The 11844-nt window shown below is 44.3% G+C and overlaps 1 protein-coding gene across 5 annotated transcripts in view; it reads left to right on the top strand.

Moving 5' to 3' along the window:
• The window catches only part of IL34 (interleukin 34), a 60909-nt gene that overhangs the window by 17184 nt on the left and 31881 nt on the right, over nucleotides 1–11844 (top strand). The window contains exon 1 of one of the 5 annotated variants that reach the window (XM_010850718.1): nucleotides 188–435. The exons of the other annotated variants lie outside the window; for them this stretch is intronic. The gene's annotated coding sequence lies outside the window, so the exon portion shown is untranslated. Of the gene's footprint in view, nucleotides 1–187; nucleotides 436–11844 lie in introns of those variants that run through there. 5 annotated transcript variants of the gene reach the window in all.

Here is an 11844-nt window from a genome sequence, read left to right as displayed (position 1 = left end):
GGGAATTGGTGCCTCTGGAGAATCAGGGGCCTTGTCCCTCAAGGAGACCAGGTTCTGTGCCCAGGCATGGGGAGAGGGAGGGAGGGGGCAAAGGGCAAGGGCGGGGAGAACCCGAAACGTCAGACATAGCTGCCTGCACCTGCCACCGCAGGGGAGCCGCCCCAGGAGCGCCAGCGCCCCAGTCAGCCATCGGCAGTTCCCCACGGGGTGTGCGCGTGCGGCTTGGGCGGTCCCGCTTGCAGCCTCTCTGCCGGATCTCCCGCACCGCACTTGCCTCTCCGGGAACTCTCAGCCTCTGTAAAACGGAGCCGGTGACAGCTGGGCAGCCGGAGCGCAGGGACCAGACCCAGGAGGCCAGTCTGCATTCCCGAGTGTCGTGGAAACGACCTAGCAGGCCGCGAGCTCCTTGGCACTTCCCTTCTCCGTGAAATGAAGGTAATGGTGCTTCCTCCCAGGGCTGCTCTCTTCAGTGAGCCCATAGTGACAGACCACTTAAGTAAGTCAGATAAAAGTAGCCAATGGACGATGTTCCAAGCCAATGCCCCTTACTCGCCAGCTGCTGCTGGTGGCTGACTCTCTCAGCCTTAATCTCCTCACTTAGAAAATGGAGATAACATTTTTACGAGATGTGGGCACTGATGACAATTCAGTGTCATCAGGCAAACGGATGAGTGAGCACCTGGCGCAGTTCCTGGCACGTGGGAAAAGCTGGGTAACGTGCAGGCGTCTCAGGCGCCCAGAGACGGGGTGGCTGTGATGGAGCCTGTCCTGGAGCTGGAGGAGCCACAGAGGCAGCCAGGGGCAGGAGGGTACCCTGGCCTGGTTTAAGTGTGCAGTGCTGTGTACTTGAGTGATGCTGTGCCATGGAGTGGCACTCTCAGCACCCCTGCCAGACTGGCATGATCCTTGTGCCCCACCCAAGTACCAGCAGGAAGGGGGAGGCTCAGAGCTAGAATTGGAATCCGGATTCCCTTGGTCGTTTGGGAGGTTTGTGCCCGTCTAAAAGGGGAAGGATCTCCCCAGGGCTGGTGCTAACTCTGGTCCCACGTTGAGGGAACCGGGAGAGGAGAAAGGAATCGAGTAGCCAAGGAAACCCTTGGTGGATTCTCTCCTTCCCCATCTTGGCCTTGGGCTGGGTTTTTTCTCCAGCTTTTTAGGCTGAGTGTTTAGCTGACCTAGTTCTCCTTCTCTATTGGCATTTCAGCATCTGACCCAAATGCCCTACTCACACAGATGTTGTTCATCAGATGTTTCCGTCTTCTGGGTGCATTAGGCTCTGGGGACACAGTGATGAGGTCAGAACAATACTCATGATTACAAGATAACACCCAAGTGAACACAGTTAAAATGGTGGCAGAGACCAGTGCCCTGCAGAAGTGCCACGGAGAGTGTGACAGGGAATGACCTGGGCTGGTCAGAGAAGTGTACAGTGCTGTGCACTTGGTGTACCTGTGATGTTTCAGCTGAATAAAGGAGTCAGCTGGGCAAAATTCTGGGGTGGGGCATTCTAGGCAGAGGGAATAGGCAAAGTCCTTAAGGAGGAGTCAGTCTGACCAGTAATGCAGTCAGTGCGTGGACGGTGGGTGGAGCTAGGGGAGGGGTCACCTTGCAGTGTGGGGCAGGGGAGGGAGCTGTGAGGACTTACTCTAAGTACAGATTCCAGGATTCTTCTGAAAATGAAAAAAAATGCTTGTATTCTTTTCTTATCTTCTGTCTTTTGTGATTTAGAGGGCCTCTTGTTTGGAAAGATATTTGAGAGTCTCTCAGAACTGGAAGTATTGGCGCCCATCAGGTTGCCTTTAGCCACTGTTATTTCTACTCCTGAACTGCCACGGACAGTAGACCTCATGATGTTCTCTAAGCCACCTTGCCAGAGTTACTTGATGGGGTCATATCCCCCGGCAAAGGGTATGAAAGCCCAGCCTTCTTGCCCTAGGCTGGGAGGACTCTGATGTTATTTAAAAATGCTCTAGACCTTCAAGACATGCCTTTCCCTATCCTCTCCCCTTGCTCCTTCACCTAAAGGTTTCTCTGGAAAGCTTGACCTCAAAAACTCATGTAGAACTGAACCCCTGTCTCAGGTTCTCCTTCTGGGGAAACCAAACTTAAGCCACCAGGGACCATGTGTTTTTTGGACTAGAAATTGAGGTTCTGGGATTAGAACCTTCCAGCTCTGAAAGTCTTTAGAACTGTGTGACTTACTCAGTCACACAATAGGTGATTGGCAGAGCCAGGCCCAGGAAGGCATCAGGGGTGGGGGTGGGGCCCGCTGGTGAATGTGGTGCAGAGCCAAGGTCGCAGCCGTGGTTTACCAGTAGCTGTGTTCTCTGCCTTAATTGCTCCGGAGACTTTATGTCCAGAATTCCACCTGCTTCCTCCTATGTTAGAGTAATTCACCCTGAAGTGTGAAAGATTGGCAGCTCAGAGACAATGCGTCTTGAAAAGAAGATACTTGTAATAAATCTATAATTCAGTGAACTTTTTGTCAGGGCGATAGAGTGAGTTTAGTCAGCTCAGTCGTTCAGTCATGTCGGACTCTTTGTGACCCCATGGACTGCAGCATGCCAGGCTTCCCTGTCCATCACCAATTCCTGGAGTATACTCAAACTCATGTCCATTGAGTTGGTGATGTCATCTAACCATCTCATCCTCTGTCGTCCCCTTCTTCTGCCTTCAGTCTTTCCCAGCATCAGGGTCTTTTCAAATGAGTCAGCTCTTCACATCAGGTGGCCAAAGTATTGGAACTTCAGATTCAGCATCATTCCTTCCAATGAATATTCAGGACTGAATTCCTTTAGGATGGACTAGTTGGATCTCCTTGCAATCTGAGGGACTCTCAAGAGTCTTCAACACCACGGTTCAAAAGCATCAATTCTTTGGTGCTCAGCTTTCTTTAATAGTCCAACTCTCACATCCATACATGACTACTGGAAAAACCATAGCTTTGACTAGACGGACTTTTGTTAGCAAAATAATGTCTCTGGTTTTTAATATGCTGTCTAGGTTGGTCATAACTTTTCTTCTTAGCACAGTTCTGTTGGTTTGAGGTCATAAGTGAAAGTGAAAGTGTCCGACTCTTTGCAACCCCATGGACTGTAGCCTACTAGGCTCCTCCGTCCATGGGATTTTCCAGGCAAGAATACTGGAAATGGGTTGCCATTTCCTTCTCCAGGAGATCTTCCCGACCCAGGGATTGAACCCGTGTCTCCCTCATTGTAGGCAGACACTTTACCAGGGAAGTCCATTTGAGGTCATATGTGTGTGTGTGTGTGTGAGTCACTCACTTGTGTCTGCCTCTTTGCGACCCCATGGACTGTAGCCCACCAGGCTTCTCTGTCCTTGGAATTCTGCAGTGGAGTGGATTGCCATTCCCTTTTCCATTTGAGGTCATAAGGGAGCCATATATCAGGAAATTCCTCAGCTTTCCCAAGGATCAGCTTCCCCACCCCATTTCTACTTCTCCTCACCCTCTTCTCCCCACAGTCAGACCACGCATGTTGAGAAGCACTCTGTGGCTTCTTCAAGTTTCAACTGCAAGGCCTCTCAAAGGTTTGAGTCGATGGAGGGGAAGGTGACTCAGCTAAAGAAATAATTTGGCCAAAAGTGCATTTTGGAAAAGAACAGACTGGTGATTTGAGCTAAGCTCCCTGGCAAGTGATTGGTTTCTCAGAAGTGTAGAGGGCTGTGTATGATGTAGTAAATTTCCATACCATTATCTAAAGAGCTGGTGTCCATTGCTGGCTGAGGCAGGCTTGTGATATAGGTCTGGGGATGGCAGGTAAGGCTGCCATCCTGAGGAATGGCAGCCCCCCTGGCAGGGTTTCACTTTTCTGTCCAAGTGGCCTTGGGTAAGTCATTTACTTTTTCCCCATACAGTTTCCTTGTCTAAACAAGTAGAGCTGGATAGTCCACAGTCTTGGTCCTCAAAGTGTAGTCTGCCGACCAGGAGCATTTACAACACCTGGGAGCTTGTTAGAAATGCAGAGTCCTGGGAATTCCCTCCAGTCCAGCGGTTAGGACTCTGCACTTTCACCAGCAAGGGCCTGGATTCAACCCCCTGGATGGGAAAGTGAGATCCTGTAAGCTTCATGGCATGCCCCACTACCCTAACAAAAAAAAAAAAAAAAAAAAAAGAAATGTAGAGTCCTGGGAATTTTCCGGTTGTTCAGTGGTTAAGACTCCGTGCTTTCACTAGTCTGGGAGAATTTCTGGTTGGAAACCACGATCCTGGAAGCCACATGGTATGGCCAGAAAAGAAAAAAAAGAAATGCTGAGTCCTGGGTCTCACCCTAGATCTTATAAATCTGTGTTTTAAGAAGATTCCCAGGTCATTTGTATACACATCTCAGTTTGAAGAGCCCTGCTCTGGAACAGACCACTCAAATGTGGTCCTTAAACTAGCATATCAGCATCACCTGAGCTTGTTAGAAATGCTAGTTCATGGGCCCCAGACCTACTGAACGACAGCTCAGGGTGGGGCCCAGGAGCCTGTGTTTTAACAGCCTCTCCAGGTGATTGTTAGGCACACTGACCTTTGATAAGTGCCCTTCCTCAGGTCACATTGATTCTAGCAGAGGTTTGGCTGTTGTATGTGTGTGTGCTAAGTTGCTTCAGTCATGTGACTCTCTGCGACCCCATGGACTGCAGTCACCAGACTCCTCTGTCCACGGGATTCTCCAGGCGAGAACCCTGGAGTGGGCCGCCATGCCCCTCTCCATAGCTGTTGTACATACAGGGCTTGTTTGGTGCCATTTTGTGGTTCTGGAAACACTCACATACCCGTACTCCATGGCATTTCTGGGGTGTCTTTAGCTTTGCTTTGCCAGAGAGAAAACTGAAGTTTAAGGGAGGTTAAGTGAGTTGCCCAAGATCTTTCTATCTCACAATGTTTTTCGATAGTATTATTGACACAAGATGTTTCTGGCGATGTGAGTTAGCTATTAATATGATAATAAAACTCCTTGTGAATATTAAGCATTACCTGTTGATAAATGACAGAGGCTGTTTTCTTACTGGAGTATAGTTGTTTACAATGTTGTGTTAGTTTCTGCTGTACAACTAAGTGAATCAGCTATGTATAGTACATATATCCCCTCCCTCTAAAGCCTCTGTCCCACAGCCCCCACCCCCGCCACCAGATAGACGCTCTTGGAACATGAGCTGGAAAAGATTTTGTGGGTCTTGATCAAGTTTTTGGAGCTCGTGAACTGCAGCTCTTCTTTTCTTGTTTCTTGTTTTGAATCGTAATACATTCACATGGTTTAAACATCATATGACTTTTAATAAATTAGAAGACGCTTACTCCTTGGAAGGAAAGTTATGACCAACCTAGATAGCATATTCAAAAGCAGAGACGTTACTTTGCCAACAAAGGTCCATCTAGTCAAGGCTATGGTTTTTCCAGTGGTCATGTATGGATGTGAGAGTTGGACTGTGAAGAAGGCTGAGCACCGAAGAATTGATGCTTTTGAACTGTGGTGTTGGAGAAGACTCTTGAGAGTCCCTTGGACTGCAAGGAGATCCAACCAGTAAATTCTGAAGGAGATCAGCCCTGGGATTTCTTTGGAAGAAATGATGCTAAAGCTGAAACTCCAGTACTTTGGCCACCTCATACGAAGAGTTGACTCATTGGAAAAGACTCTGATGCTGGGAGGGATTGAGGGCAAGAGGAGAAGGGGACGACAGAGGATGAGATGGCTGGATGGCATCACTGACTCGATGGACGTGAGTCTGGGTGAACTCCAAGCGTTGGTGATGGACAGGGAGGCCTGGCATGCTGTGATTCATGGGGTCGCAAAGAGTCGGACACGACTGAGTGGCTGAACTGAATAAAGGACTGCTGCTGCTGCTGCTGCTAAGTCGCTTCAGTTGTATCCGACTCTGTGCGACCCCATAGACGGCAGCCTACCAGGCTCCCCCTTCCCTGGGATCCTCCAGGCAAGAACACTGGAGTGGGTTGCCATTTCCTTCTCCAATGAGTGAAAGTGAAAAGTGAAAGTGAAGTCGCTCCTCCATCCATGGGATTTTCTAGGCAAGGGTACTGTAGTGGCTTGCCATCGCCTTTTTCGTAATAAAGGACTATAGTCAAAGCTTTTCTGTCACTCTTGTTCCATAGCCACCCAGTACCCTCCTCCCCTAGAGAATGGTTTTTAGTTTATTGGATTTAACCTAATTAATGCTGATCCTTTACAAAGCTTTGGAATCTCCTGATATAAGGCTACCCTCATGACGCCCCAAATCTCTGGACTTGCAGTATATGCATTTTCCCAGTTCACTTTATCATCCTGACAAAAAGTCCATCAAATCGGTTAACAAGCATCTTCTCTTAAGGATACACCATCTTGAAGAGGTTCTGAGCTGCTGCTCTTGGATGCTTGTGTGTGTATTATTCTAATACAGCATTTCTTTATGCAAATACAAACGTACATAGATATATATGTGTGTTATATATAGCATATATTAGCTGTGAAATAGCGTCCGTATATATGTCTGTATAATGCTCTGTCACCTCTGCCAACACAATTTACAAAATAGAATACACGGCACTGTTCTGAGCCGTGCTTGTTTCACTGAATATATTATGCAGCTCTGTTGTGTGATAACAGTTTCCACTCTGCTATCACAGACACTGCTGTATATGTGGCATTTTGCCGGTGCTTATTCTATATGCAGGATAAATTCCCAGAAATGATGTTGCTAGGTGTCTGTATTTGTAGTTCCAAGAGATACTGCCAACTTGCCCTCCTTAAGCTGGTGCCAGTTTGCACCTCGACCAGCTTTGGATGAGAAGCTACTGTTTTCTCACATCTTCGCCAGCTTGTTGTCACATCGCTGGATTTTTACCAATCTGATAGGTGAAAAGCAGTTTCTCATTTGAGTCTTCATTAACCTGGAATATGTTTACAGGCCATTTCTATTTCTTTTTCTGTGACTGTTAATACTCTTTGCTTGTTTTAAAAATTGGATTTTTGCCTTTTTGTTTCTAGGAACTGAGTATCTATTAGGGAAGGATGGCCTTTTGCCTTGATAAAAGTTGTGTCCAATTTACTGTTTCTCTTTTATTGATGGTTTGTTGGTTCTGTTTACACATATTTTCATTTTTTGCAGTCAGATTTATCAGTCATTTCTTTTATGGCTTCTCGGTGTTGAATCATAGGTACAAAGGTCTTCCCCGCTTCAAGATAGCATGTTCTTTATTTTCTTCTATGATTTTACATTCAAATTTTGATCCATTTGGAATTTATTTTGATGTATGCTGTGAGGTATAAATCAACTTTTTTTTTCAGATGGCTATCTCTTTTCTGCTGAATTGAGAAGCTATTTTAATCATAAACTGTTTATCATAAGCTTATTTTCTCATATATATGTAAGTCTATTTCAGAACTTGCTTCTCTTTTTCATTGGTTTCTTTGACTATTCATGTTCACTCATGTTCACACTATTTTACTTGCCATGGTTTATAATATTTAAAAATATCTTTTAGTATATTGAAGGGCTGCTCCCCTTATTTTTAGATCTCTTTCAGGCTGTTCTTATTCATTTTTCTATTTGAACTTTAAAATCTGTTATATAATTACATTCCCATGTGTTGGTGTTTTTACTGGATTTGCTTTAATAAAAACTGAAGTATAACACACATATAGAAAAGGGGACTGATTGTAAGTACGCGGCTTGATGAACTATCACACAGAAAAGCGAACCATGCTGGAGCAGTACCAGCATGGAGAAGCCCCGCGCTGGCCTCCAAGCAGTTACTGCCTCACCCTCTTACAAAAGGTAGTTATCATTCTCATTTCTTCTGTCATTCTTCTGGTTTTGATTAAAAAAAAAAAAAAAAACTTTATGTAAATGGATTCTTTTGTATTTGGCTTCTTTTGCTCAATTTGTGAGTTTTTTAAAATCTGTTCTCCTGCTGATGGACATTTAAGTTGTTTCCCAGTTTTTGGCTATCATGAATAAAGTTGCCTTGAATATTGTAACATACTGCTTTTGGTGTCTATATATGTATGTGTGTGTATATATATATAATTCTGTTGGGTATTTGCTTAGGAGAACTTGTGCATGGGATATGCACGTGTTTCAACTTCAGAAAATACTGCCAAACAGTTTTCCAAATAGATATGTAACCATTTACCCTCCTTCCAGTAGTGTCTGAGAATTCCAGTTATTTTGAGTTCCTGCAACACTTGATTTTGTTGGTCGTTTGGATTTTACTTACTCTGGTGGTAATTTAGTGTGGATTTAGTTTCCTAAAGTAGCAATGAGATTGTGTGTGTGCTCAGTTGCTCAGTCATGTTAAGCACTTTAAAATATGAGTTTGTTGGCCATTTAAATATTTTGTTTCATAAAATATATTGGGATTGTTTTAAATGTATACATTAACTTTAGAGAATGGACATATTGATGATGTTGAATGTTCTTATCCAGGTACATGGTGTAGCTTTCCATTTGTTTAATCTCCTGTGTCCTTTAGTATTGTTTACAGTTTGTTTTTTTTTTAATGTATCTTGCACCTTTTTTGATAGGTTTATTCCTAGATACGTATTTTTTGTGGAGTCTTTTCTAACTGGCTGTTGTTTGTAGTAGTTTCTCAGTTAATTCTTGTAGCCATTTTAGGCTTATAATTATTTCATCTATAAATAGAAATAATTTTATCTCCTCCCATCCAGTTCTTTTTTAGTTTTTTATTGAGATATAATTGACATATAACATTGTATTCATTTTAGGATACAAACAAAATCTGATATATGTATATCTATGAAGTGATTACCACAATAAGTTAGTTAACATCACGACAAGTAGCTATAATTTTTTCTATAACAAGAACTTTTAAAGATGTTTTCTTTCAGCAACTTTCACATAAACAGTACAGTATTGTTAATTAGGGTCACCATGCCGTCCACTGTATCCCTTCATCCAATTATTCTCTCTCATTTCTTTAGCGTGCCCAGTTGCAGTGGCTAGGACCTCCTGCACAGTGATAGTGCACACAGGTGTATTATTCCTCTCTTTAGTTGGAATGTGTCTGTTGTTTTCTAGTTAAGTAGAATGCTGGCTTATAACTGAGATTTATATGTTTTATCATATTAAGGAATTACCCACTGAATCCTACTTAAGGATTTTTAATCAGGATAATGTGTTTTTGTTAAAAGCTTATTCAACATTTATGGATTTCCTGGGGTCTATCGTTATGTTAAGTTTCTGAGAGCTCCTTGGTGGGTTAGTGGTTAGGATTCTGGACTTTGACAGCCGTGGCCCAGATCCAGCCCCTGGTCAGGATCCCCTGGGCCACAACAGTGGAAGTGTTGAGTCCTAACCGCTGGACTTCCAGGGAATTCCCTCCATTTGGTCTTTTAATGTGCGTGCCACCCTACTGGAGAATCTTCTTTGAGTCAACAACTACTGTGGACTCCTCTGGAGAGGATCTCTGGACATGTACAGAGTCAGGACATACGGTACATGTGGGCTAAAGTGTCCTTTCCTAAGGGCTTCCCTGGTGGCTCAGACAGTAAAGAATCCGCCTGCAAAGTAAGGAACCCTTTGTCTGATTCTCTTTTAGGAGACCCAGCTCCACATTCCTTCCTGGCATAATGGACAATAGGAACTGGGGTGTGGGGAATCCCCTAGTGGCCCGGTGCTTTCACTGCCGTGTGCAGGGGTTTGGTCCTGGTCGGGGAACTAGGGTTGTGCAAGCTGCATGATGCCACCAAAAGAAAAATTTAAAAAAAGCAACTGGTTTTTCATCAAGTTGGGAAAAAATGCCTGATTCTGATCTTAGTCTTTTTCAGTTTAGCTCTGTAGTTGTTTGGTTAGCTTTCATCTCAAAATAAAACAAAACATTCCAAACCCCCCAAAACAAAATTAAACAATCTTAATCCTGTCCCACTCGGTTATGTTTATATAGTGCTTTAGAGGATGTCCCAGTGGACCTTGGGACTCACTGCTCTAATGGTTCTCAAGAAGGGGAAAAAAGCTGAAGGAACTCTGGATCTATAACAAACCTTTGGGTTCTCAGTCGCTGGGAAAAAAGCTGAAGGAGCTCTGGATCTATAACAAACCTTTAGGTTCTCAATCGCTGGGGAATGCAGTGCCCAATCCAAAGAAGAGGCATCCACTTGGTAGTGTGGCCCGGTGGCTAAGATTTCCAGGCCAGTTTGTCTGGGCCCAGATCCTTCCTCTGTGTACTACTGTGTGACCTCAGAGAAGTTACATCACCCCTCTGGTCCTCAGTTTCCACAAACAAAAAATAAAGATAATAGTGATTCTATCTCTAGCCTTGTTGTGTGGAATCAGTGAGTTCATGCCTGGCAAATTCTGCAGCCATAAATATGGGGAAGCTGGAATGGGTATTAGAGCATCCAGTGGGGATTGGACCAGGTGGTCTTTACATTCAGTGATCTATCTGACCTTTGCTGACCCTAATCCTCATGCAGATATCTGCTGGTGTCCTTAGACAAGTGAAAGTTCTCAGGGTCAGGGTCTTCTAAGATGAAGCAAAATAATGAAATAAAAAGTCCCATTTTCTAAGTGTCTGAGCTACAGAAAGCAAAGGAATCAAAGATTCTTAAAGGTTGGCATTCCAGATAATAAATCTGTGAGTTACTGAAAAGTTGGGTTAAGGCGCTTGGCCCCTAACCAGGCTTTTCTGCAGCCTTTAATTCTGAGGCTTGGCACTCCCTAAAAAGTGGGTTGGTTCATTTTTGAATGGGGCATCTGCACGGTGGCTCTCCTGGGTAGTACTGCCTATAGTACGCAAATATTTGTGTTTGAGAGAGTGAAAGAGGCATTTTGCTGTGGGCAGAGGAAATAGATGCAGATAGTGTTTGATTGTAAAAGGAAGAGCCACTGGGAGGGAGGGACCCCTTGGGCAGTGCCTGGCTTCTCTCATTAAATGTGGATTCTGAGCAGCAGGGTCTTGCTGTCCTTCAGGTATTCTGTCTAATATGGTGAAACAGAAGCCAGGTTGGAACCCTCATCACCAACTTGCTGTTTCCAATGAGTTATTTGCAATTTTTAAAGCTATAGTAAAATTACTTAAAAGGCAGAGACTTTAAACATTGTTTGATGGTCTGTTAGTTTCCTAGGGACTACTGTAACAAAGTACTGCAAATTTGGTGGCTTTAAGAGTTTTCTCTCATGGGTCTGGAAGCTGGAAACCCAGAATCAAGGTGTCCACAGGGCCATGATTTCCTTGACCTTTCCCTGCCTCTCCCTGGCTCCTGGTGGTTGCTCGCAGCCACCGTGGCTTGTGGACCTGTTTTCCTGATCTCTGTCTCGGTCACCACGTTGTATTCGCCTTGTGTGTCTGTTTTATTTTCTTATAAGGACATCAGTCCTTGGATGAGGGCCTTCTGTAACCTGGTATGGACTCACTCTAATTTAACTAATTACAGCTGCAAAGACCCTATTTCCAAATAAGGTCACATTCTAAGATTCTGGTGGACACGAATTTTGGGGGGACACTTCCTCCCAGTGCAGATGGCTTTTGACAATTGTGTATACCCAGGTGACCACCACCCCAGTCAAGAACCAGGATATTTCCATCACTGTGAATTTGCTCATGCCCCTTTCTGTCCTGACTCTGTAACTGTAGATTATTCTTGCATTCAAATAAATGGAATTACGTAGCGTGTGCTCTTTGGTGTCTGTCGTCTTTTACTGGCAGTGTTTTGAGAGCCATCCATGTTGTCGCATGGATCAGTATTTTGTTCCTTTTTCTTGCTGAGCAGTTTTCCGCTGTGTGATTATACCAGGTTTGTATATCCGTTCTGTTGACGAACACTTGAATTGTTTCAACTTTTGGGACTACATATAATTCATGATACCAATATAGTAGCAATGCAC

The sequence above is a fragment of the Bison bison genome, unplaced genomic scaffold (genome assembly GCF_000754665.1).
Source record: "Bison bison bison isolate TAMUID 2011002044 unplaced genomic scaffold, Bison_UMD1.0 scf7180017864295, whole genome shotgun sequence".
Classification (NCBI taxonomy): Eukaryota; Metazoa; Chordata; class Mammalia; order Artiodactyla; family Bovidae; genus Bison; species Bison bison.
The sequence above is the reverse complement of the archived record's forward strand: the minus strand, read 5'-3'. Positions and strand labels throughout refer to the sequence as shown.